Source organism: Rhinoraja longicauda, chromosome 17 (assembly GCF_053455715.1).
Source record: "Rhinoraja longicauda isolate Sanriku21f chromosome 17, sRhiLon1.1, whole genome shotgun sequence".
Classification (NCBI taxonomy): domain Eukaryota; kingdom Metazoa; phylum Chordata; class Chondrichthyes; order Rajiformes; family Arhynchobatidae; genus Rhinoraja; species Rhinoraja longicauda.
The window spans coordinates 7989041-8016941 of NC_135969.1; the positions used below are offsets into that span (position 1 = coordinate 7989041).

The following is a 27901-nucleotide window of genomic DNA, read 5'->3' on the forward strand; positions in this document are numbered from 1 at the left end:
TAATCTGCAACTTGAGCACACCAACAGCAAAATCTTATACTAAGCAGACAACGTGAACTCTGCACTGATTTTAAAAGTGCTAAAATGACCAAAGGTTAATAAGCAGCAGCAAAATAATTAGAAAACAGCAGCTAATCTGTAAACATGAAATGATCACACTAAGCATTACTGGAAAAAGTAGCTCCTGCTTCTGAAAATTGCTTTTGACAAAGGAAGCACAAAGGCATTCTGATATCAACATTAAAATCAGCAGCATGACCTTAATAAATGTTCTGAATAATCATCCCTTTAAACAATAATCGAAGAGCAATGCATTCTGTGTGCTGCAAATCCAAAATATGATCAGAAGGTACTGTAAATAATCAGCAGTCATGCTGTATTTTAGATCGAAAAATGGAATTAATGCTTCAGGTCAATGACCATTCATCAGTCAAGAAAAGTTAGAAATCAAATATGCTCAAAGATACAGAGATTAAAGTTAAAGAGAACAAACAAAATGTCCGCTTCGGGTGGAGACCAAAGAGACTGGATGTGACAAATACCCTTGGCTGAGGGAGGGTGGTGAAGGCTTGTTAATCTTGGTTAATTTATCGGGAGACATAAGGGAGTTCTCAAAGTTCAGTGCTATTTTTAATCTCTCCTTCATCTGACCTCATTCATTTTCCCTCTGTCTAAGTCGTGCCTTGATATGTTGGTTTCCTCCAGAAAACATGACAACCTGAAAAAATCTGTTTTCTTTCTCTCCACAGATGCTGCCTGACCAGCCAAGTGTTTGCAGCCTTTTCTGTTTTTATCCCTGTAAGTAATCTTGATGTGTATTCCTGCCACGGCGTGTCTGCTTTCTAGAGTTAGTTTCTCAGGGTCAAGGATATCTTGTTTCAATTTAAGTTCTTTGGATAATAAGAGTGACTAATAAATAGGAAAAGTCAACTGCAGACTCCGAAGAAGTGAGACAGGACTGAACAGGTCTTCTGCTATTTGGGTTAACCTTTCATGTGCTACTGGAGAAATCGAAACAGTTCGCACCTTCTTGGATGCTCCTCCAACTGTCTGAGCAGTATTGAGGCTGTTAGATAGTTTTCAAGGAAGCTTTGAAGAATGTCTTGAAGTGTTTTCTCTGCCCCTCTGGGATTGATGCTCAGAGTAGAATGCTTATTTCAGAAATTTGCTGTCGTCAGGCATCCAGCCTTTGAGGTCTGGCCATCCAACGAAAGGATTTTGTGATGTCCAAAAACACCGTGTATAATGGTTGATTCAGCTCCCTCTTTTTATTGTTTGAGTTTAGTTTATTGTCACGTGTACCATGGTACAGTGGAAAGCTTTTGTTGCGTGCTATCTAGTCAGTGGAAAGACAATACATGAGGACAAGAGAGGCATCTACAGAGTACAGATACACGATGAAGGGAATAACGTGCAAGATAAAGCAAATGATGGGCAGAATCTGCATTGAATTCTGGGGGCCTTCTTTGGCCACTGGGAGATGAAGCTAAGGAGACTCCTTGCAATGACAAGCAGAAGGAGACAGAAAACTGGTGTAGTGAGAGATTGATGATGACAGTGAAGACTGTGATTATTTGTTTGGCACACGATTTCGGAACCCGTCCAGCGATTCCATCCTGTTGGTCGTTTTCCAACAGTTTATCCATGTGAACGCAGGTCTGATCTCTGCCACCGAGCTGCATCAGATAAGGCAAAGGGGGAGGGGGAAGATGCGGCCAAGTGGAACTTAGTTTGCCCACTCAAAAGGAAATTAACATGCATTAAGCTATCCATTAGACATGCATAATTGCCAGAGATCACCTCCTGATTTCAGCTTGTAGTTAGTGATGGTATTCAGGTCCTGCCACAATCGCCTGCCATCCATTTGACTAAATCGAGACTTTAGCTTGATTTGGGAACCTCTCTTGGCATCCACGATAACCTTGTGATCTTCCAAGTGGGGAATCATCAATCTTGACCTTTTCAGATCTGGACTTTAGCAGAGAGTGACTCTCCCTCTTCATTGAAGGTTTCTGTGTAGGATAGATCCTAAATGTCTTTTATCAATGGATTTCTTGACGGAACCAGTGGCGACTGAGGTATACTCATTCAGGCTGTATGAAGTGCAGATAAATCCCCAGGGCCTGAAGGCAGATAAATCCCCAGGGCCTGGTGGTCTGCATCCCAGAGTATTCAAGGAAGTGGCCCTAGAAATCATGGATGCATTGGTGATCATTTTCCAATGTTCTCTTGACTCTGGATCAGTTCCTGTGGGCTGGAAGGTAGCCAATGTAATTCCACTTTTTAAGAAAGGAGGGAGAGAGAAAACGGGGAATTATAGACCAGTTAGCCTTACATCGGTAGTGGGGAAGATGCTGGAGTCGATTATTAAAGATGTTATAGCAGCGCATTTGGAAAGCAGTGACAGGATCGGACAAAGTCAGCATGGATATATAAAGGGGAAATCATGCTTGACTAATCTTTTGGAATTTTTTGAGGATGCAACAAGTAGAATGGATAAGGGAGAGCCAGTGGATGTAGTGTATCTGGACTTTCAAAAACCCTTTGACAAGGTCCCACAGAAGAGGTTAGTGTGCAAAATTAGAGCACATAGTATTGGGGGTAGGGCATTAACATGGATAGAGAACTGGCAGACAGGAAACAAAGAATAGGATTTAACGGGTCCTGTTCAGAATGACAGTCAGTGACTGGTGGGGTGCTGCAAGGCTCGGTGCTGGGACCCCAGTTATTTAAAATATAGTTTAATGATTTAGACGAGGGAATTAAATGTGACATCTCCACGTTTGAGGATGACACAAAGCTGGGTGGCAGTGTGAGCCGCGATGAGGATGCTATGAGGTTGCAGGTTGACTTGAATAGGTTGTGTGAGTGGGCAGATGCACGGCAAGGGGATGCAGTATAATATGGATAAATATGAGGTTATCCACTTTGATGGCAAGGACAGGAAGGCAGATTATTATCTGAATGGTGTCAGATTAGGAAAAGGGGAGGTGCAACGAGACCTGGGTGTGTTTGTACATCAGTCACTGAACGTAAGCATGCAGGAACAGCAGGCAGTGAAGAAAGCTAATGGCATTTGGCCATCATTGCGAGAGGATTCGAGTTTAGGAGCAAGGAGGTCCTACTGCAGTTGTACAGGGCCCTGGTGAGACCACACCTGGAGTACCGTGTGCAGTTTTGTTCTCCTAATTTGAGGAAATACATTATTGCTATTGAGGGTGTGCAGCGTAGGTTCACCAGGTTAATTCCTGGGATGGTGGGACTGACACATGAAGAATGGGTTGACTGGGTTTGCATTCACTGGAATTTAGAAGGATGAGAAGGGATCTGATAGAAACATATAAAATTCTTAAAGAATTGGACAGGCAATGTTGGACAGGCAGGAAAAATGTTCCCAATGTTGGGGGAGTCCAGAACCAGGGATCACTGTTTAAGAATAAGGGGTAGGCCATTAAGGACTGAGATGAGGTAAAAAACTTTCACCCAGACAGTTGTTAATCCGCGCAATTCTCTGCCACAGTAGGCGGTGGAGGCCAATTCGCTGGATGTTTTCAAGAGAGAGTTGGATTTAGCTCTTAGGGCTAAAGGAATCAAGAAGGGATATGGGGAAAAAGCAGGAACAGGGTATTGCTTTTAGATGATCAGCCATGATCATATTGAATGGCAGTGCTGGCTCGAAGGGCCGAATGGCCTACTCCTGCACCTATTTTTCTATGTTTCTACATGGTTCTGAACAGGTTCCAATCCAGATTCAAGGCAGCCCTGAAGTAGACGATCAGCTTCTACAGAACACTGCGGTATTATTCTTTTCAATGGTGTCTCACGCTTCAGTGTGGAACTGTCAGCCAGCAGATACTGCACCAACAGACAATCACAATGGCTGAAATGAGAGCAAGGGATGGAATGATTGCGATACTTGATGGTGGTGGAGCTGCAATCCAGGACATTAACACTAATCATAGGGCAGGAGATATGCTGATGACATTTGATGAGTACATTCATGAAGTTAGCTTGATTGAAGTTGCTAACAATGAGCGTTCACTGTCTCTAGCAAGTTGACAACAGATAATAATTCATCCAGTGCCTCTTTGGCATTGGCATGGGATGGTACTTAAGCCACTGACAAGGGGGACAGCATCTTATAAACAAGTATTCCATGTCAGAGAAAGAGAATTGAGGCAAGATCATCACAATACATTGAACAAAAAGCAGATGCCTCCATCTTTTTCCCTTGCCAGAACATTCTGTACAGTCAATACTATAAATGGAGAATTCCTCAGGGTGTACAGCAGAGTCAGGTGAGACAGGGGGTGAGACGTGTTTCAGTAAAACAAACACGCAGTCTCTGATCTCCACTTTTTAGCAGCAGCCTGACTCCAAGCTCTTCAGGCTTGTTCACGAGCAATTGAACGTTAGCTGGAACTGTGCCAGGGTGGAGTGGCCAGAAATCATTGTTCCAGCTGCATCTGGAACCCCCACCCCCAAGTGTATTCCTTCCTTGCTTGAACTCACCTGTACTCAGTGCATCAGGTCTAAGATCAGTCGTTTCCAGAGGTCCTTTCAAATAGCAGTGATTAACATGAGCCTTTCAACGCGAGAACCAATAATTTACTCAGCACTGGAATGAATAGATCGTAAGAAGAAACAATGATAAAAAGTTGTTTAGACTGTTTTAAGAGCTTTACGCAAAATATCACCACCCTCTGCTGTTAATGTTTTTCTTCTTTCGTCAAAGTTCACAATTACAGCATCTTTAATATCTTGATATCTTGCTGTATATTTTTTATAATTGGGTTTTTTTCCCCACCTGTATCTTCACCTTAATCAATATAATGAGAAACAGAGCTCACACTGGAACTAGACGCATGTTTTTGCTTGCCACATAAACCCATTTATTGGGCATAAAAATCACTGGCCAAGCAATCTGTGGTTAGTCCTGTGCAAGCATATTGATGTTAAGATTGTGCCACAGCAGGGATAGTTTCTACAGTTGTGACCTCTGTATTGTAGACCTATGCTTGAGAGTGTTAGTAGTCCACCTATGGCAAAGGGTGTGTGCTAGGAATGCACACCTAGGTGACCACCTACCATCTTTCCCAGAGCCAGTTATTTCAACATCCTCACTCATGCCAATCCATTGTCAGCATTACCAGTTAGAATAAAATTGAAATGAGAATTGAAACATATTTTGAGCTTGGGTGGAAATTGCAACAGAGTAGCAGCAGATTTTCCCTGCAACCAAGCAGTGCTCATCCTGACCTGGGAAAGCTGGATTGGCATCAACAGCCCATATCCTGACCAACATTAAACAAAAAGATTATTTTATTTAAAAAAGGTCAACTGTAAACCATGCAACCGAGATCTGTGCAATCTCAATTTGTTATACTTCAGTTTAAAAAAAATTGTTTTCAAAACTTCACGAGATCATGCGGGTAACTAATTTAAAACTGACGAATAAGGAGTGAGAATCTATGGAACATCTTTTCAGGAGGCATCTTGACAAGTTACAGATGCTAAGAAACCAAAAGTAGAATTTGTAATTGCATGTGCATTTGAACAAGCATGAGGTTAACCTTCCATGTTTATTTGATACATGCAGTAATCTTAAATAGATATTGAATTACTCTGATTAAGCCTTATAAAACAGGTATCAAAGTGGATTGATGTCATTGGCACTAACGTTTGGATGGAAGGTACTCTGACACAACTTTTCAGATGTTCTTTGAAACTTTAAACTCTAATATTTCTTAGCCTCTCAAAATCCATTTTTAATGCTTCGCATTGCTTCTTCTGAAGGATGTAATCTCCATTTGTGTCCTTTTGGAAGCTGTACCTTGGATACTGATAGCCTGAACTTAAAATCCAATATATAGATAAATCACTAATTTCATTGTGAGATGAGAGAATTAATTGTTTGATGTCGGCTCAGCATCCCTCTTGAATTTTTTCCCCTGGAGCACAAATCGTTAAATAATTACTTATTAAGACATGGAAGTTATAAAATCCCATGGGTCCTTGCCAGTCCCCAGCAGAGCCATCCCATCAGTTCCATTCCTCCCCTTATTATTCCTGCAATTTATTCTCTCCCATACGTCAAACAACCACCAATCCCACCCTCTTGATTATTTTTACCACTTACCTACATTAGTGGATAATTTTACAGTAACAATTAACCTACAAGCACATTTTTTGCAGCATTCATCTGCGTTAACCTTGTTACGAAGATCAATGCACTCATTTCAATGACCCAGTTAACGCAATAGCGAGAATGGAGGGAAAACCATTTGGGAACGTCAGATGTAGCAGGCTTTATCGACTGAAGACTTCGATCATTAAACACGTAGACCGAATTTAGATCCCAAAACAACTCCTCTAGCAATGCAAACAGTAAAATTAAAATACATTTTCTGTAGAGCAACAAATCATCTTCAGTAAAGACAGCATTTGGGAAACATCAAACTATGGGTGCTGCCTCACAGTGAATCCCGTTCATATTTCATTCCTATCTATTCTACTGGGGAAATGGTAAAACAACCATGCAGTCCTAACCCAAGTTTGCCAGGCCAAGATGATTTAAGAAAAATAAGCCAGGGCGACTCAAATGAGGGGCTTCTATCCCTTCTTTGTGCAGATAATCTGATTTGATTCTTTTATTTCTTTGCTCTGTAGAATTAATCATTTGCAACAAAAATATTGAAAATTCTAAAACATTTTTAATGATGGAAACAAATACCGTTAGAAATAAGAAAGCATAGAAGCATAGCAATAGCATAGAAGGGAACCGCATAGAAGAAAAGCAGAGAAGGGAAGCATGGAACCATCGAGAAAGAAAGCAAAAGGAGTTAATGTTTCAGATCGATTCCCTTGGAATTGGAAATTAGATATTCAATATTTCAAAATGGCAGAAAAATCTCAGATGGGGTTGTTGAGGCAGGTGGGGGTGTGGTGCATGGGGGTGGGGGCCATGGGGGGTGGTGGTGTTGATGTTGTGGGGATGGAGCAGGAAGAACAAAAAGGAAATACCTGTGGTAGATAAGGAGCAGTAGAGTAAGGCATGCAGTGGGACCAACCGTATAGGTATGCACAACCAGTATATAATAGAGCCTCCAGCAGGCACACGTAGCAAATGAAAGAGATCTTAAATACAGACGACCCAAAATGTATGGCTGTTCGGCTAATGGAAATTTACGCAAACAGAATTCACAAATCACCACCCAAAATTTTAAGATGCAGTATAAAATTTGCACACACAAATTGCATGACCAAAAAATAAATCAATCAACAATTTTTTTTCTTCAACTCACATTCCTTGATGAATGTGCAGATAATGTGGTTTGCATCACAGAAAATTACAATGCGGACCATTTTCTAGGAACACAACCTACCAGCCCCACCCCACTACCCCCATCCGCCCCCACCCCCATCTCTACCATGGAAGCCAGGAGTTGCCTGCACCAGAAAATCTAATGAATGCTGGAAATGTGAGATTAAAGTCAGTGGCAGATTACCTGCAGCAGCCGAATTCAGTATCGAGTCCTAAATGCTGTAATGCGTTGCCCCATCTTAGTCAACAGCATAACTACTAGTCACCCAGCCTCTTCACATAATCACAAGCACCCTGCTTTATTTACTCTGCTCCATCATCTCTCCTTTTTTTAATCTTTTCCCAATAATGATAAAAAAAGTCTTTAAAACATCAACTCTACTTTCCACTCCACAATGCTGACTGAGCTGTTAGAATTTACCTGAATTTAATATTTCTGACTACCTCAGCATTTGTTGCATTTACTTTTTAATTAACTTTTCAAAAAGAATGATTACATTTAGAATGGTTGCAAGTAGACCATGGTTTTAAGAAAACTTCCCAAAACGTGTCCAGTATTTTGAAAAGTCCAAATTCAGTGAGATCAAGAGTGGCCTTCCATCCTGGGGCAAGATTCCTGCACTAGCACCATTTCCTTTGCATCTACACTGCCACCTAACATTGTATATCATAAGCAAATTTGGATTTATTACACTTGATACCTTCATACAACTCATCAATATTGATTATGAACAGTCATGGCCCAGTGCAATTGCCACCACATCCCACAAATCACAGCCTCCCAGAAATCCTATTTTCTGTTGGTAAATCAAATCAAAACATGAAAACTATTATTAACTTTTTAACTTCAGTTATATGAAATACAGAACAAAAATGAACAAATTGAGCGAGAACCAGACGTTATCGAAGAGAGTGGAAAATAAACAAAAAAAGCTAGAGGCATAGGATCTGACCAAGACACAATTACAGGATGAAAAGCAAACAATTTCTATCTGTGAGTAACACCATGGCAGATCAACGAATAAATGTTTTGGATTAAAGTCACTGAATACTGTTGAAAGATTATCTGTCAGTGGCAAATAAATTGTTGGTGAATTTTTAAGCTTTGACTTCACTCTATTATCAATTGAACCAACAGTGAAATTATTACTCCAAACAATGAATTTGTTTCTTCCCTGAAATCACTTATACATTCTTTACACTTGGGTCAAATGCTTCAATGAACCATTTTTTCTTTCACAGCACGTTGAAAAATGAAGTTTTGGGTTTCTTTTGGCTTCATAAACTCAATGCTTAATTTATTTCTGTTCTGTCTCTGTCATCAGTTTCTAAACATGACTACATTTTGGAAATACACCAAATGGATGCATTATTTTAGGCAAACAGCACAGATCGCAGTCAGTATTAGAACAAGTGAATTGTCATTTGTTTAGAAGGTTTTTGTTTATATGTGCACAAAAATGTTAGTGATTTTATGATTAAAACAGGAAATCTATTATAGAGTCATAGAGTGATGCAGCATGGAAACAGGCCTTTCGGCCCAACTTGACCACACCGGCCAACATGTCCCAGTTACATCTGTTCCACCTGCCCGCTTTTGGTCCATCTCCCTCTAAACCTGTCCTATCCATGTACCTGTCTAACTGTTTCTTAAATGTTGGGATAGTCCCTGTTTCAACTACCTCCTCTGGCAGCTCGTTCCATACACCTACCGCCCTTTGTGTGAAAAGATTATCCGTCAGATTCCTATTAAATCATTTCCCCTTCACCGTAAACCTATGTCCTCTGGTCCTCGAGGCAAGACACTCTGTGCATCCACCTGATCTATTCCTCTCGTGATTTTATACACCTCTACAAGATCACCCCTCATCCGCCTGCGCTCCAAAGAATAGAGTCCCAGCCTACTCAACCTCTTCCTCTAGCTCAGTCCCCCTAGTCCTGGCAACATCCTCGTATGACCAATGTGCCACACACTTACTAAAAACACATACTCTACTCACCTACGCCCTTCTTGAAGAACCAACAGGTTTAATGTTCATTATGGATAACATTTCCAGATGCACAATAAACTATATTTTTTAATACTAAGTTTAATGCACAGCCTTCAGTACAAAAACATTTTCTGAGCAAACTGTTTTTCAGCCACTTGGACATCAGTTTTATTATCAGTTATAATTTCATGTAAATTATAATCAGCAAAGGGGCATCCACTCAAAAGCTATTACTCATTCCTTGCTTGAAGTGCTGCCTCATCCACTCTCAGTGTTTGTGGAAAAGGTCGGTCAGATGAAGCAAATACACACAATGCGCTTAATCTAAAAGGTGACCTGTATATAACTCAGCAACTGTACCGACATTTAAAAGGTTGATAAAGAACACGAACTGCAAGTGCCAGCAAAGTGGAGGAAAAGAAAATAAACTAGGGTGTAGTGGATTCAAAATGTTGGCACTGACGGCTTCTGAAGACCAAAAATTATCCAATAGTCTATTGTGGCCTCGAGCCATGATCGGGATTCTAATTAGAGACAACATCTCAAATGGCATTTGTATTTTCAACATTGACTTTAACAATACAACTAATACAGGCTTACTAGAATGTTATTCTTTCTCATCAAAGTTAGTGAACAACAATATTTAATTAAATACTTCCACCAGGTCTATTATTGATGTCAGAGTTCTTGCAAGTTGTGCTATTCTATGGCCTTCATCTTCATTCATGTCAAGTGTTTATCATTATTGCTGTGCTTGCTGGCCACTGACTTCTGGCTAATCAACACCTTGATTTTGACATTTTCAACATGATTTCAAATTCTTCCACAGCCTATATTTCTCTGCAGATTCTTTGAATGTAAAATCCCCCGAGGTATCTGTCCAACTCCAAATTCTTCCATGACTTTGACCTTCCAGTCTCCTCTGCAGTCTGCAGTCTCATCCAGCCTTTAATCCTCCAACATATCTGCATTCATTCAACTTGCTCACCCAGTCGGTTCAACAACCAGGTTAATTGATCTCTGTAAATTGCACATGGTGTGCATGGAGCGGATGCAAAAGTGGGATAACAGAGAACAAGTGTAAGCTGGTGTGGATTAGTGGGCCTGTTTCCATGCCGAATCTTTCCATCTTTCAATCAAACTGATTGAATGCTGGAACAGACTGAAGAAACCAGGTGATCAGTTCCTGTTTCCAATTCGAATGTTTGTCTGAGCCAAAATTGTATAAATACCTATCATTAAAAACTTACAATGATACAAAGTAAACCCATAACCATCCCTTAATTATGGAATCTTAAATTAATTCCTTCAGTAGGTTTCAGGTGACTACCATTGATTTGGATCCAGGTTTGTCGTTTATTAAGGAGATTTCATTATCTTCACCAGTTGGTTGAGCATGAAATTCAAATGCTTTCACTTTTCACCAATTCACAATCTCCATATAGAAGATTCTTGGTGCATTTCACCTGGCCTGTACACAATTGCCAACATCTTCTGATCAGAGTCGGATCATTGTTTCACCCCGTTTCTTCCCACACCTCCCCCCCACTTCAACTGACCCTTACCCAAACACTCTTACAACTGGATCTGCCCCACCCCCACGGCTCACCTGCTCCCCCCACTACTGTTCCTATCTGCCACCATTCGCTTATTCAGTTCCATTCTTCACCTTCCTTTCCGATCAAATTCCAGAATCTGACAACCTTTTGTTCTCCATTTATCATTTCTCAGTCATGTTGCAGTCTTCATCCTTCTCTTCCTCACCTAACCTCAGCTCCTGTAATCTTTGAGTCTAGATAAAAAAGGTCAGACCCAAGACAAGGGCTGTCCCACTGAATTGCTCCAGCATCTTTTCTTTTTTGGCTTCAGATTCCAACATCTGCAGACTCTTGTGAAGCCCTCACTGCAGATATGATCAGACTGGGTTTTCGTAAATCCTCCATCGTAATTTCTGGACACTGCCATAGAGTCCCAATTTAGTGACAGCACTAGTCATTTCCCAGTGCTAAAATTCTCTAATATTTATGTTGAGAAAACTGGCTCTAAAATCCTCCATCGACTTACACATGGAGACTGCTAGTCTGTGAGAAAAAAAAGTAAGGTTTTCAATTATTTGAGGTTTATTTATTTGTTGTTATTTGAAGGGTTTTTGAGCAGCTTTAGTTTTTGTACTTGTTGAAAATATGTTTTTAATTATTTCCCATGTTTAATGATTTTTTAAATCTGGAGATAGGTCATTGCCAATTGAAAAAATATGTCCCTTTAAATGTTATTTTGTGAGTAGGGTTTGTTGTAACTAACCTACAACCCTTCATCGTGGGGATTAGGAACTGCTCCCATTCAGAGCTTTGTAACTGCACCTAAGGAGAAAATAGAACGGTTTTCCAGATTCCACAGAAGTAATTTCAGGCAAGTAATACCAACAAAAACAAATTTTGTGCACAGTCCAAACCAACATATCTCTTACTCATCATGAATGAGTCTAAAGAGTGGAAGGGTAGGCAGGAGGCAGGATGTGAAACAGTTGGCTTTTAATAGGCACAAGTTCTCAGTTCATGAAACCTTTGGCGAAGGCACATCTGAATTATTTCTTATAATGCAGATAAAACAATGGGTTCAAATGTGGATACTGCCTGGCTCATGGATATTGCCAAAGCTCTCACTGAATATGTGGGGGGGAGGTGGGGGTGGCCTGGGATGGTATTGTGGGGGTTTAAACTGCAACAGAAAGATGAGAGTGAAAGCTGTTCATCTACTTCCATCTCCTTCATGAAGTAATTTATTTTTTCTGACTTTTCATTCTACTATGAGACATCAAAAGAGATTCTATTCGTAGCATCAACAGAGGAATGAGATAATAAGAGAGTAGTTTCTCTATTTTGTACAGATGGATCTGCCTTTTCTCAATGCTTTATCTATTCATGATTTGAAATTGGAAATGCCTCTCTCAGGGAAATGTCATATAATTTTCACAGAACATCCTTGTCTCTTGTGTGTAGGAAGGAACTGCAGATGCTGGTTTAAACCAAAGATAGACACAAAAAGCTGGAGTAACTCAGCGGGACAGGCAGCATCTCTGGAGAGAAGGAATGGGTGACATTTCAGGCCGAGCTCCTTCCTTCTCTCCAGAGATGCTGCCTGACCCGTTGAGTTACTCCACCTTTTTGTGTCTCTTGTGGTAGTTTTGTCCCTCATTTGCTTTCCCCAAGCTTACATTTTCAAGATGTGCTGTCAGCAGAAAAGCTTGTACTGTTTCCTATCCTACATGTTGAAATTATGATGGGCTAGTCATCTGGTTATAATAAATATTGCACACATTCTTTGAATTCAAATGGATGTCAAATATTCCTGATTTCTTTCCCAAATTTAGATTACCACAGTAATCTGTGATGGAGAACCGTGGATCAGAAACAACGGAGGTGTGAGAGTCTGGACTTATATGTACCATTGTTGAATTAGTGCATTACTGCAATAGATGAATTTGGGCAAGACCACAGAATTAAAGACCAATTCCTTCTTTCCAATTCATGGTCAATGCCTTGTACAGTACAACATTTGAAGTGCATAATTAAATAACTTGTTTTCAGATGGTGCAGGAGCTTTGGCAGTGAGTACTATACTGTCATGCCTACTGCATGAATTCACTTTTCTCGCTCCCATCTAAGGGATATCAGTCCTTCCATTGCACTCTAAATAGATTTGTCCTTATTTTATACAGCGTAATTACATTTCCCCTTAGCATTCTCTAGACCAAAGATAACAAAAACATTCTGTGCAGTATTTCCACATGGTTAACTTTCTACAAGATGAGCAACATCCTCAAACCTCCTCAGTTCCCTTTCTAATGCAATCAGAATGGTGGAGATTGGAACTGTGCCCAGTACTTTGTGGGCTTACTACCGTTCTATCCAGCAGAACCTTTTTCACTTATGCATTCTAAAACACTTCGAATAAAGTATTCAGTCTTAGCTATCTAAACTATTTCCCTTCAGGAGCTTGTGCACACATTCTTTCTCTCAGCATCCTACCGTAAATAATGCATTTTATCCCCTGTTTTCATCAAAATTACCATGCGTATTTCCATGGATCAAAATCGATTAAGTACTCTCCGTCTACAAGACCAATCCATTGATTTTTTTCCAATAATCTACAGCATACCTTCATGATCATCCACCTTGCTAATTTGGGTATTTTCTCAAAAAATTCTCAAACTACATTTAAATCTGAATTATTTATACTTCATTATTGTGAGAAATGGAGCATTGAAGTGAAAATATTGGTTTAGATCATTGATCCTGAAATACAAGTTTGAAACCATCCATGGCAACTGGCTCATTTCAATTCAAATGATTAAATCTCAGCAAAGACAATGGATCTTAGTCAATGGATTTCTGTATAATTTGTGCTTTCATGTAAACCTATGTTGCAGTGATACAATGGCAAACAAGGTTTACCTTGTACCTGTACCTCACCACAATTGTGCAACTGACAATAAACTCAACTTGACTTGACCCAAAATGAATTGTTATTAAAACCATCTTTGGTTCACTAATGTACTTTTGGGAAGGACACAGTCTTCTAACCTGGTGTCCATGTTCCATTTGGTTAACGACCATCTCCTCCACAATTTAGGGGCAGTTGGGAAAGGACAATAAATGCCAGCATTACTCACTGTTGCCCCATCCATCAATAAACTGGATAATCATATAGTCAGGGGACATGGAAAAGTGCTCTGCAGAACCCAAAGGTAAACAACATGAAAATACACAACAACTGGAATCCTTTGCTTCCTGTCACAAAGTCAATTTTGATTCAATTTGTCATTTACAATTCCTATAGACTTTTACTTTCTGAACAAAGTGTCGTGTGGGACCGTGCCAAAATCTATATAGTTTGCTTCTTCTGTGCTTCTTTTATAAATCCTCTTATTGATCTCAAAAGATTCAACTGAAGTTATTCACCTACAAACTTCCCCGACCAAATCCATGCTTGCCTTTCTTGACTAATCAATGCATTTCTGAAAACGTTAATTGGACTTTGTGAGTGTACATTCAGATTTTATCACATTCCAGCTGAGACTGCATTGATTACACAAATCAGAGTGCTACCTTTGGGGATATGTGCAGGCAGCTGCTCTGACTCTATTGAATCCACTTAGAAACAAAGAACTGCAGATGCTGGTTTATCAAAAAAAATCATTTCTGGAGAACATAGACTGAGGAATTGTTTGGGTCGGGAACTGACTCCTTTCCATTTTCTCCAGAGATGCTGCCTGACCGGATGAGTTACTACAGCACCTTGTGTCATCTTTTGTATTCATGTTCCACCAATTACGTGCAGTACTATTAATTTAGAGAGATGTATTGTCTGAAAAAAAACCTGCAGATCTTCCTTGTTGGAGGATGTTCCTTGGCTGCAGTAAAGAGTTTGGGCATATAAAGGGTGAAGGAAGGAGACAACAAAAGATAAAATCAAGAATAAAAAAAACAAGTTTGGCAGTCAATTAAAAATCCCACAGGGTAGATGCTAAGATGATTTATGTTTTACTCAGTTTACGAGCCACTGATTCCTAAAGGTGACATTTCCAGATTCAGACAGAAGGACTGGGGAGAAGTCATTGCCTACCTGCAATGAATTTCGACGTCATGCAGTCCAAGCTTTACCACTACATCAATGAAGCAAAGGAAGGAATGGGATTTTAAATCAATATTTAATGACTGCCAGTAAAAATTGATTTCAAACTAAATTTTTACTTTTTTTGGCGGCTGAGCTGAGAACATCGTAGGCCTGGAAATATTTTTTAATTGGATAACACTAATTTACTAATTGACAGATAAAACTCTATAGTCCTTTCCAAATATACAATAATATAATGCAAATATGCTATGCAGTAAAGTTTGGTGCTATATAACATTTAGTCCACATGCACTAACAGTGGGAAGATATATCATGATCATCAGTAAAATTAATTGGCTCTCTATTGCTGGCTATTTTTGCTACTGGGTCGTCTAACATGAAAATTTTTACTTTAAAGCATTTCAAAAAAGATCAAGAATGTACTGTTTTTTGCACTGCTCAATGGAACAATTTCTGCTATGAAAACAGTCATTGGAACCTTTTAATTAGAGTAAGCAATAATAAAAAAATAAGTTCTCACAAAACTAAATTTTGTGAGAATGTGTAATGGCCCTAATCAAACTTGTATCTGATATTGTTAAACTACTGCCATGCAATTAAATTTTGGGTTTCTTTGCACAACCTTTAATCCTTTTTAACAAAAGCGAAATAATTTATTTTTGGAGTTCTGTTGCCTTTTTCTCCCCTGAAATATCCTTGTTCGGAGTAAATTTATGGATTAATGCACTTTACTAAATGTAATCTTAACATCTAATTTAGTACAGTTTTGGAGAATGACTTCAATGAATGGAGGATGAGAGATTGAAGGTTGTTATAATTAAATCCAAAAGACTGATTATCATCTAATTCTATTGAATGTCCTTGGTGATATAATCAGAATTAATGAAGTTCGAAAAATAGGTCACCAATATCCAGCAAGGTCTTTAGATACATCACGGAACAAATAAACTATTATTTCAGATTTCCATTCCTGAAATAACAGCATTCTATTTGTAATATAAATACATTTTGACAATTTCCTCATCATTCATTCAGACCTTTTGAAAGGTCACCTGTATTTACTGCTGCTTTTGCTGCTTGACTGAAAATTTTGAGCTTCAAAGTTGGCTGTTGGTTATTTCTTCAATTATTGACCAAAGCAAGGTTTTATGCAGGAGGATGCCAGAAACAGATTCAATAGTAGCTTTGAAAAAGGAATCAGATAAATACTTCAAGGCAAAAACAAGAAATACAGACAATGAGAAAATGATTAAGGAAATGGGACTAATTGGAGAACATTTTTTTAAACTCCTGAAAAGCAGCACAGTTTCATCTCGTGATTCCATGAATATGAAACCCAATGGACACACTGTCATTTGCAAATCCACACAGTCCTTGGTGTTCCCATCACAGTAAAACTCCATCTTGAACTTCCACATAGCATCACAGCTTACTTGCATGCATTCACTCTGTATTTTGAATCCCTGAATGGCAGAAAAGTCAAGGAAAGCTATGCCTCAAACTAATTATATAGAATTATCATTCTTGGCAGTATACTTGGCATACTGCAAATTGTAATGCCTGTATTATAATACTTGGTGAAGTACGCAGAGAAATAAGCAAAGAGACAAACTTGAATGCTAAGGGAACGCAATGCAAGATGCACACTGATTAATTGAAGAGCATTTAATTAACATTACTCAGGAAAATATAATTATCTGGCCCACATACAAGATAGATTTCTTCTCAATGCTCAAGACAGTCAACAATATTTTGGACAATGCATTCATAATGAGGACAAACCAATAAATGGTAAATATTCCTAGATTGATCAATTCTTAATTTGTCCATCTGTCAGTAGAAAGAAACATTAATTAATTCTACTTTCACAATTACTGTGACAGAAAGAAACACATTTCCATTAGAAAGCCTATGTAAAATAAATGAAATGCAAAACTAAATACCAAACAGATTTTTTATGACTTTGGCCAGTGTTTATTTAATTCCATGAATGTTAGACTGGATTTGCATATGGTTTTATTGCAATTATTTTTTTCTGGCAAGTCAAAATGAAATTTTGAACGAGCTGATTGCTTTTCGCACACTGCTAATTCCTGAATCATAAATAGTTTAAGCGGAATTTTCCTTTTTCTACTGCTTTTACGTCACATTTTAAGCACTTCAATTATCTCCAATGGAATATGGAATTTAGGATACTGTAAAGAGTCTGATAATAAAAGCCTTTTACAGTAATGAAAACTGTTGTTGATATAACTGTTCAAGCAATAGCTCACCAACCAACTACCCACGCTGCATTCTATTACCGGCCCAGCTTTTGCACAGACAAGCTGTTGACAATACATTTTTGTAGTGACACCTTCCGCAAATCTCACTTGCATTGCAAAACAAGTTGTTGGCTGCCATACTGCTGCGACCCTTGCATTTATATTTACTGTAGGCTTGAACTCGACTATATATTTCAACCTTATTACTAAAACACGTTGAAGATTTTATTTTCTCCCCAAACGCTACTCCACAAAACCACTACAAATGATACTTTCAATTAATGATCTACGCAAGTTAGTCCATTAAATTCCTCCAAAATAATTTGGTTTGTGAATCCCGCAGATGAGCAATTCATTTTTTTTTAAAGCTGAATCTCGCTCAGCAGACTTGGATCCAGTGAGCAATTCCTTTATTCTATGGGATAGTATTTCTGAGGAAAATTATTTCTACTATTCCATTCGTATATTACTTTCCATTCTGTTGATGGGCTTCATTTTTATTGTCATTTAGGACCTATTCCCAGAAATTCAGTTAATACATATCAAAGATAAGTATTGGTATTGGTAAATAACTTAAAATATTAACAATATATAGGTTCTAAAGAAAATGATTCCTCATTGCATGGAAAAAAATCTACTTAATGAGCTGTTAAAAGATATACATGGCAGGCCAAGAACTCTGTTACATTCAGGCACACTTGCAGTCTCTTTACTTGGTGTCCTCATTCCCTGCAGAGCATTTGACACTTAAAATAAATGCATCAATATATTTAGCACAGAACACCTTTATGTAGGTGATCCACTAACCTTAGTAGTCAACCATTTTGAGAAGAGGGACTGACATGGTAATAAGGTCTGTGAGATTGAAAATGAACCATGCATTGCAGGAGAAATGAGGCCAAGCTAAAGATAAGAGGAAATGGGTGCCTAAAGCCTTCTGTATAGTCACAATTTTAAAATGGAAAACCTATGTAGGACAGTAGCATAATCATCTATTTTTGTTGTTCCAATTGTCATAGAGGAAGCCAGCAAAGGGATATTGCAGCTTGTTTCCAAATACTGTCCCAGATTTTGCTGTAGTCTCACATTATTGCCCACTAATTACTCTAATTACTCTTTTTCTTTCAGCTTCCATTGGAAAGAACATTGCCATGCATGAGTCTAAACTGTCTGCGCTTCTGACATCTAATATTGGAGAAGAAATTTCCTTCAACTAATTATTGTTAAGACTGACAAATTATTGTCAGTCTGAAGAAGGGTCTTGATCCGAAATGTCACCCATTCCTTCTCTCCAGAGATGCTGCCTGTCCCGCTGAGTTATTCCAGCATTTTGTGTCTACTTTATTATTGTTAAGACTAATACTTTTATCAGCACGATTAGCTACAAACTCCAATCCCTATCTCTCCCCCACATCCTAACAAATGTCTGAGGCCAAAAAGGACTGTTTGCAGCTTATTTGACATTATCTGACCATGCATCCTGTGAACACAAAGGAAGGCTGTTTTCACCTCAACTGATTTCAGCTGAAACCTGCTCCCATCCTATTTTCATATCCAGATGACCATCCTAATATGCTCCTGTTCGCTGTGATCTATAAACTTGTGCCAATTCCAAATTCTCATTTACCATTACTTGCGCTGTTCCATTTACCTATTATTCCTCTGGTTTCTAACTTAAGCATTGCCTTGATTTAAAAGTTGTCATCTTTCTTTCCAAAGCACATCTTACTACCACCTCTTGACTTTCACCATAAACCACTTCAGTTCTACTAAACTCCTAGCTTCCCTGTGAATCTCCAATTCTGAACACTGCAGAATCCAAACATCCATTCACTCCATCATTTACAGTTGTGCCTTCAGCTTCTGCAAGAAATTCTGGAATTCACTCCGTAAAGCTTTCTGCCATTGGGCTTGAAGCAGCTTCTTAAAACTTTCAGGAGACATGGTGATCTGCAGATTCTAGTTTGTCAAAAAAAACCTACAAAGAGCTGGAATAACTCAGCGGGTCAGGCCACATCTCTGAAAGACATGGATAGGTAATCTTATGGTTCAGGACCCTGCTGAATATGGGCCCCAACCTGAAACATTGCCGATCCACTTCTTTCAGAGATGTGGCCTGACCCATTCATAAGTTAGTAAGTTATAGGAGAGGAATTAGGCCATTCAGCCCATCATGCCTACTCTGCCATTCAATCATGGCTGATCTATCTTTTCCTCTCATCCCTATTCTCCTGCCTTCTCCCCTGACACACATACTAATCAAGAATCTGTCAATCTCCGCCTTAAAAATATCCATTGACTTGGCCTCCGCAGCCTTCTGTGGCAATGTGTTCCAAAGATTTACTACCCTCTGACTAAAGAGGTTATTCCAGCGTTTCATGTGTTTTTTGTTATTATTAATTTTTTCTGTCATCTATTCTGGCTCTGCTTCACATTGCTTGCTATCAAATTCTGTTTGATTACTCATCTGTGAAGTGCCTTGGGAAGTTTTACTTTGTGACAGATGCTATGCAAGTTCAAGTTGTTCCTGCTGTAGGTGCAACCTGATTTTACCATAGCAAAAGAAACAGGCGTCTGGAACATTGTTGAAAGACAGAATCAGTGGTATATCTTTTTAACAAAATGACATTGAAGGACCAGGACAAAAAACACAGGATCACCAAAAGAGTTTATAAAAAGTGAATTTGAGTCCAATTAGGTGCAAAAGAAGAAACAGATAAAGATCCGATAAAGCAAAGAAGACTGTAAAATAAGAAAAATAAATAAACTTTACAAATACGCAACAATTTACACCAGAGGAAATTAGATGACATGATTTCTGATATTCACTTTCTGGTCTGGGCTGTATCGGAGGAATATGAATCTATCATCAAAGTGGTTATTATATTGTTAAGTAGCAGCCCCAACTGCCTGCAGAGAGTTTAATTGGCAAGTAAAGCACCAATTCAGGAACTTGATTGAGGGCAGGCTGCCATCTTCACAAAGTTAACAACAAATGTGTAAATCAACCCACAAGAGGTGCAAATTTGGAATCCACAAGTATCTCTTCCTTGCCGCACGTTGAAGCATGACCAAATAAAAATGTGCACAATAAACTCAATGTTATTTTGGCAGCTATATTTGGGATTAAGTTAGTTGCTCACATTGGTTGGATTGTGTTGCTCAGCTCATCTAACTCGACTCACACTATACCTCTCTTTTGGCATCTCAACCCTGATCTCTGTTTATCGTTACACATCGTCAAGACTTCTTTTGTTTAAGTTTCAATTGTTTTTTAAAAAAAAGAAAAATCTGCTCACATAAGGTCCAAAATGTTAAGTGCAGGTATGTTTGCCTGCAGATTTGTTAGTGCTGCCTGTCACGTGGAATGTCTAAATGCACATTGTATGCCTGGTTGCACTTTCCAATCAAGAATTTGATGTAATGGACTTTTTTAGCAGTCTGATATTTGAAATCAGAATTAAAATACATTAGTTCTCTTTGTAATTTTCCCGTTAGGTGCTATAAAGCACTGCGTTATAAATAGATTCGTTATAATCTGTGTTCTGTACTAATGGAAAAGCTACAGACGATTTTCATATAATTGCAGACCGTCAATGGGCTTGCAAAAAGGCCATGCTGCATGCAAAACCATGCGATTTTCCAAATTTAGACCTGTTCAAATGGATTTAGAATCTGCATTCTTGCTAAATCATTCATATTTTTTCATAAATGATACATGTTGGAAAATACAGCTGGTTGTCCTTTGTGTAAGTGTTCCCATAATGGACCATAAAGTAAAGTTGGTTAAGTGCCATAAAATGGCACCTACAAAAGTCCATCTCTAGGTTGTTTGCATTAACACTGCAGGAACTGTGTCCAGAGCAAAATATATTTTGATGTCATAAAACATATACTTTTTAATCCATAGAACACATACATGAATGCTGAAATAAGCATATCATTTGATTAACATTTTTAGGCAGATCCACATTTCAATAAAATGGTATTACGCTTTATTTTCACCTCCAGAGTCCTTTCGAGAGACATAACATGCAGCCTGATTGCATCATCATGCAGTAGATTGTAAGATCTGAACCAACCATGACAAAATCTTTTCACAGAAATTGTCATAATTTAATTGGGATACAGAAATAGGAATCGGCTCAGAAACAGCTCCATTAACCCGGCGAGATTAAATTCCGGATCATGATAAAATAGCTTTCCAGTACTTTACCATGTATCACTGCTCCTGATCAGAATAACAGAGGACTGGGTCATCGATGTTCTATATCAACTCAAACTATAACATTCAAGAAAGAACAAATTAGCTGACAATGAGAAAGAACATCAAAATAATTTTGGAAGTTCGAAAATTGAATCTTTTAAACAACTTTGTTTAAGGAAAAATATATATTCAAGTTATATGTCAAGTCTGCCTTCTCTCCCTTTCAAATATCACTTGACTTTTGGTCAAGATTAGCATATTTCTGGGCAGCATCTGGCTCGATTAGAGGCTCAAAGGCTATTTAGATTTATTATCATCCACTTGATTTCACGTCCAAAACCGCATTCAAACGAACAAACTGAAAAATTACTCAAGTCTTAATATCCTTCATCCACAGAATGGTAATAAATAACCTTTGCCTTCTTTCAAATAAGACACTGTATTTTGGAGCTCTATCCTGGCCACTGTGATTACCATCACAGTTTTCTGATGTTACATTTACCATCGAAACGGTACAAATATTTGAAATTATGATTCTTTTCAGACCAACTTCTGCAATGCTGCAGTTTTAAGAAGTATACTGAATTTTCCAATGCTAAGGCATTAAATTGTGGGAGGTTGGAAGTGCCTCGCCATGTGCATTTTTTTCATTGGGCAAATGCATTTTCTTTCGAAATAACCTTCAAAAGAAGGTGGGAAGTGATGATATTGATTAGCTGTGGGCCACACAGCATTAGGATATAGCCAAGGGTCAGTGAGTCTCTATTGCCATGCTTGCAATCTCAGCTACGCCATGAGGACCAGCAAGCACTGATGAGGTTTTTCAGGCATGCATGATAAAAAAGGGAACAAACTAAGTGCAGAATATGTACTCGAGATCTGACATGTTAGAAATCACAATGCGTCACAATGTCTGACCTACATCAAATATCTATCGCAGATCTGACAGGATTTGAGGCCAAGCGGAATATTCGAATGACATTCGAGATTAATTCTTGATCATTCCCTTTTGATCGTGTTCATATTCACAGTTAACTTTAGGCATGGAATGTTCATTGATCAATAAATGGACCTTTAGAAGATAAACATAAACATTAATGTTTACCCAGGAAATGCTTTCAGAACACCCAGTCTTTGGTTGCATACAATCCCTCCATTGTATTTGATGATGTACAGGAATAATTACACAGGATATCTGGTGCTCAATGAGTTAATACTGGCCTCGGTAAATTTGGTTTAAAATGGAACAGCATTTGGAAGATGCTGTGAAACCTTTCCCCACAGAAGGTTGGGGGAGAATGGAAAGTGAGACAAGCCATCCCACTCTTGTGCATCTCCTAGTGGCCTATTCATGAATGGCACTGACAGAGGTGTCGAACCAGGTTACCTGCTTGTCCTCTGACAGAAGATGATGGTATATACTATTGGCAAATGTCTGTGTATATTGAAGAAAAATTTAGGGAACAAGAATATCGAATGTTTTTCGAAACCCAAAATTCCACGGTAAAATTTTAAAACATAATTATGGACTTATCAAAAGGTTAATCAAAATACTAAAATAATAATAAAATGTTACCAATTAATAATAATACCCGACAGAAAAATAAATTGTCGAAATAGCAGGTGCCTGTCACAGTGAACTCAGCCGCAAGAAAAGAAGATTCCTCTTATCGAGCCATTATGGATCTGTTTATGTCCGATGCACTACTGTAAAATATGGCATTTAATAATCAACATTAAAGTTGACAAGGTTAGTTACATGGAATGCTGCCCAGAATCTCTCAACTGTCGGCATACACCAAATAAATGCATGCTGCATAAGAGGGCTCAGGAGATGGAAATATCACATGAAACAAGGAAAAGCACTCAAACTTTCCCACAATGGAATTAAAACAATTGTTTTTCACCGGAGTAAAAGTACACAGGATACATTTAATTAATAAAATATTAGCCTGTTTGGCTGTTAGAAATAGTAGAGGACAGGTTTAAAAAAAAAATCACTTAGGTTTTCTTTTAACGCAAAGTAAAATTTGATACCTAGTGCAAAACATAAAATCAGATGCATGATACAATTCTGGACGAGCTGTCTCTATACCATCATGCAGAAATATGCTACTGCTTATACTGCAGGGCAAGCATACAGTTCGTCCCTGCAGGTGGCAATTCATACACTGCAGTTACAAACATGAGAGGATGACAAAAAAAACAAAATTTGAATGTTAAGAGGCAAAAGGCATAAGCCACGGAATAATTCTTAAATATACATTAAAAGCAGGTATAGGAAAAAGGAACGCAAAGTCTTGCCTCACAGTATCTGTTTTCAGTCTCCCTCCCCTCCCCCACCCCCATAATGTGACAGTAACGTATACAGGAACAAATGCCTACTGATAATAGAAACATCAATAAAACATGCTTTATTCACTTTGGTGCTTACCTTTTGGATAAAAGCAACACATTAGACATATTTGTCTGATAACTCCATGTTTCCAGAAGACATTAGAGCATCTCATAATCTAGAGCACTACGAAGCCACTGGTTAGACTTGTGCAGAACCACTTAGCTGCCACTGAAGCAGGAGTCCAAGGACAGACGATGAACTGAACTACTGCAGACTACAAATTGACAGCTTTCCTGCCACCCTACCCTCCCTGAATGCCAGGAGAATTCACACTGCCCATAGAATTAACGTACTGAAGATGCTAAACCAGGAATCAAATCATTCCATCTAAAAAATATAAATAGATAGATCACTTCCAGTTTTTCTGCCTGTAAACAGACAGGGTCACTTGTAACACATTGCATTCTGAAGTGAACACTAGATATTTCAGGCTGAATAACTAAATCTAGGAAATATAAGGAATCTACAATGATGCCGGTTCTTTTTTCGCGTTGGCTTTCAGAGGTTATTTAAAAGGCAATTGCTTTCTCAATGGGTTAAACATAATTAAAAGATGGCAAAATCATTAATGATAATATTGCACCAGAAACACACTGAAATTAAAAAGAAAATCTTTCACTGTTCCCAGCCAATACGCAGCATGCAAGAAACAGCTTATAAAATATGATGTGCTTTTTGATACCCCCAAATTAATATTTCTGTCATTAAATTACCTTCTAACAACACACACAGTCAGAAACATAATGCATCACTCTCTCCCAGCAATAGTGTCCACACCATTTTCTCTAGGCACAGTCTCTGAGAAAATCAAAAATCCTAACAAGTCAAACATTATATGCCAGTTAAAAACCTTCAGATTTTTATTCATCCGCTCTGCTTACTTACTTGGCTATGTTATAATCACAAATCCAAAATGATTTCAATTATACAGCAGACTAATCACAGTTCAGCATCTGTATGGGGTTGATAAGTAGGACTACATTACAGGAGTCCTCCTGCAGACTGCACCATCTCAACAGAGGAGCAGGGGAACCTGAATTTCTCGGATAATATGTTATTAATAAACCACGAGTGAAGAAACCACTTAAGCTCTTTATGCTGCAGCCTTCTGAACAAGACTAAATCAGGAGACATAGGATGCTGCACCAGGCAAGGATGCACTGGAAAGGTTTTAATTTTAAACTGCACAGCATCATTTAGCAAATTTCAGCTTATCCCTGCAGGGCAATGACAAATATGGAAGATGGCACACTACCAGGAACATGCCACTTAATCAGAATAGGGAGAAACCTTCAAGGACAGACCGTCAACCTTCATCAGCAACACCGCACAAATTACACACCTCTGCACTCACCTACTTTCTTCTTAAATTGAGCATCTGAAGAATTTATGGCAAACTGTGCATTAAAATAACTATTTCCAAACCTTGCATCTGTTTTTCTCACTTAAACCATGATCCAGTTAGCTACTTTGTTAATTTCAAATGGAACATTTTTTAAATTGCAAAATTTCGGATAAAAGCAGATATAAAATAATACAATGTTAATCCAGGCTTAATGCCATTTAATCACAATGCTTTAACTGCCTGCACTAAAATAATGACACTGCCACAAGAATTTGCACATTAAAGGCACTAAATTACAATCTAATTAGGTAAATAAATAGGCTCCAGTTTTCCACAGGGCTTTCAGAGGTCTCCCAGCAGAAAGTCACAGGAGAACCCATGAACATGCCAGGGAAACTGCCATTAATGCCAGGTTTCCACCCTTCTGGGAGACTTTTCATTGTCTTGCAAAGACTAATACATCTATTTGCACCATCTTCCTCCTCGGCCGTCTCAAATGGTTGAGATGAATTAATTCCACCTTGGTTTGGTACTTTCGTAGATGACAAATGAAACAAACATGGAACTGCGGATGCTTCAATAGATGAGCCAGTAGGTGCAGGTGGGCTGTTAGTTTGCGTGGTGGTGCATCTTATGGCCTCTGATGCAGAAGCTCTGTAGGCTCCTGATACAGGACCTCGAGGTCTCAATTCCTTCCTACATGCCTCTTCTCCACTTGGGAGCAGAAGTTCCCAGGAGTCAGCAGAGGTGTTGCACTTCCTCAAGGAAGCTTGTAACACATTGTTTCATAGTTTTTTCTGCCAACCTGGTAACCACCTTGAATGACAGAGTGTCGTTTCAGGAGGCTAGTGTCAGCATGCAAATGGCACAAGTCCAAGATAGCCAACTGTGGGTTACTAAGGTTTCAGGGCTGGGAATGTTGGCCTGGGAATGGGCAATGACTTTGCTTTACTTAACCTTGCAGTGAATTGGAAGATTTTACCAAGACAGCATGCTGCAAATGTTAGATAGTCCAAGTCTCAGTAGCATTCAGGGCAGGCTTTATTGCTGCCTAATAAATAATGTTTTATGCCAATTCTGAAGGTCTTGACCTTCAAACACTTTTCTACAATCAAAAAATGCTTAGAAGGTGGTGGTGACCTTTGTCAAGAGATGGATCCTGAGATATGGAAAGTTATCCACATTTCCCAGAGGCCAGTTGTGAGGCTTTATTGTTGGTGGGTTTAAATGGGGCAATGTGAGTAGATTAGTAGAAGAACTTATTGGTAAATTAAGCCAGTTTTCATAGAACATTGCAATTACCAACAGCAAAGAAAAAAATAAGGCTATTAAATAAAACAAATGCTCAGAACCAGACTGTTTCCATCTCAAGTATTAAGAGAAGTGAATGAAAGTAACGTAAGAGTGGAACTATAATACCTTAATGTTTTCTGGGTTTGGCAACTATTGCATTAAAATGAATTGTTGTTTATGTTGCTTTGCTATTTATCCAAGCAAACATAGACCAATGCGACCATCATTTATTGTCAGAAAATGACTGGAAGCTATGGTTAAGAATGGTGTGAATGAACATCTTGAACATATTCAGAGCGAACCTGCATTGCTTTGAATAGGATGGCTCATACGTGACAAAGTTGATTAGATTTTTGAAGAGGTTGAGAAAGTAACGGACTAGGAAATGTCCATGAATATTATTTACATTGACTTTTAGAAGACATTTGAGATCTGTTAGCTGGTTGAAGATCTAGGATCTGAAAGCAAACAGTTTACTTGATTAAGACACAGGCTGAGTGCCAGGAGACTGGGAATAGCGTATAATGGACTCAAATTGGCAGGACATTGCTGGTGGTGTCAAGAATGGATTTATGTTGGGCATGCAAATGCCAACCATATTCATAAATTGCTTCGATGATGGTTTAAAAACCCACAAATCCAATTTTCCTGATAACACACAGAGAGATGGCAAAGAAAACATGCAGATGGAAGCATTAGGGAATAAAGTAACTGATACAATAAGCAAATGGAAAAACAGATTTTCACCATGGAAAATATATTACCGTCTGTTTCAGATCACAAATAAACCATGAAATACTTTCCAAATTATGAAAAGTTAGAAACAATGGAAATACAAAGTGATTGGGAGCCCAACATATAATGATGAAAGATCATGAAAAAGGTGCAGAAAATAATCAGAGGAGAATGAAATGCTAGCCTGTGAGTCTGGAATAGAACACTGCGCAAAGCCCTAGTTAAGTCTCACATGAAGAACTATAAGCAGTCCTGACATGGGAATTAGTATTGAGTGTAGAAGTTGGGAGGCCGCTTTGCAGATATAAATGACGTTGGTGAGGCCACATTTAGAGTACTGTGTTCAGTTTTGGGAACCATGATAAAGGAAAGATGTTGTCAAGTTGAAAAGGATGCAGAGAAGATTTATGAGGATGTTGCCAGGACTTGAGCGTCTGAACTATAGGGAGAGGTCGAGTAGGCTAGGAGCACAAGAGGATGAGTATAGATGGATGCAAAATCATGAGAGGAATAGATCGGGTAAATACACAGAGTCTCTTGCCCAGAGTAGGGGAATTGAGAACCAGAGGACATAGGTTTAAGGTGAAGGGAGGGGAAGATTTATTAGGAACCTGAGGAGTAACATTTTTATACACAAAGGGTGGTGAGTGTATGGAACAAGGCATCGAAGGAAGTAGTTGAGGCAGGTACTATCACAACGTTTAAGA

At 38.7% G+C, this 27901-nt stretch overlaps 1 protein-coding gene across 12 annotated transcripts in view; it reads right to left on the reverse strand.

Moving 5' to 3' along the window:
- atp2b2 (ATPase plasma membrane Ca2+ transporting 2) overlaps positions 1-27901 on the reverse strand; it is a 1022617-nt gene that overhangs the window by 702673 nt on the left and 292043 nt on the right. For 3 of the 12 annotated variants that reach the window (XM_078414012.1, XM_078414014.1, XM_078414013.1), the window contains exon 1: positions 24707-24922. The exons of 2 other annotated variants lie outside the window; for them this stretch is intronic. The gene's annotated coding sequence lies outside the window, so the exon portion shown is untranslated. Of the gene's footprint in view, positions 1-23857; positions 24059-24534; positions 24664-24706; positions 24923-27901 lie in introns of those variants that run through there. 7 more of the 12 variants (XM_078414002.1, XM_078414015.1, XM_078414009.1 and 4 more) reach the window with 5 other exon arrangements.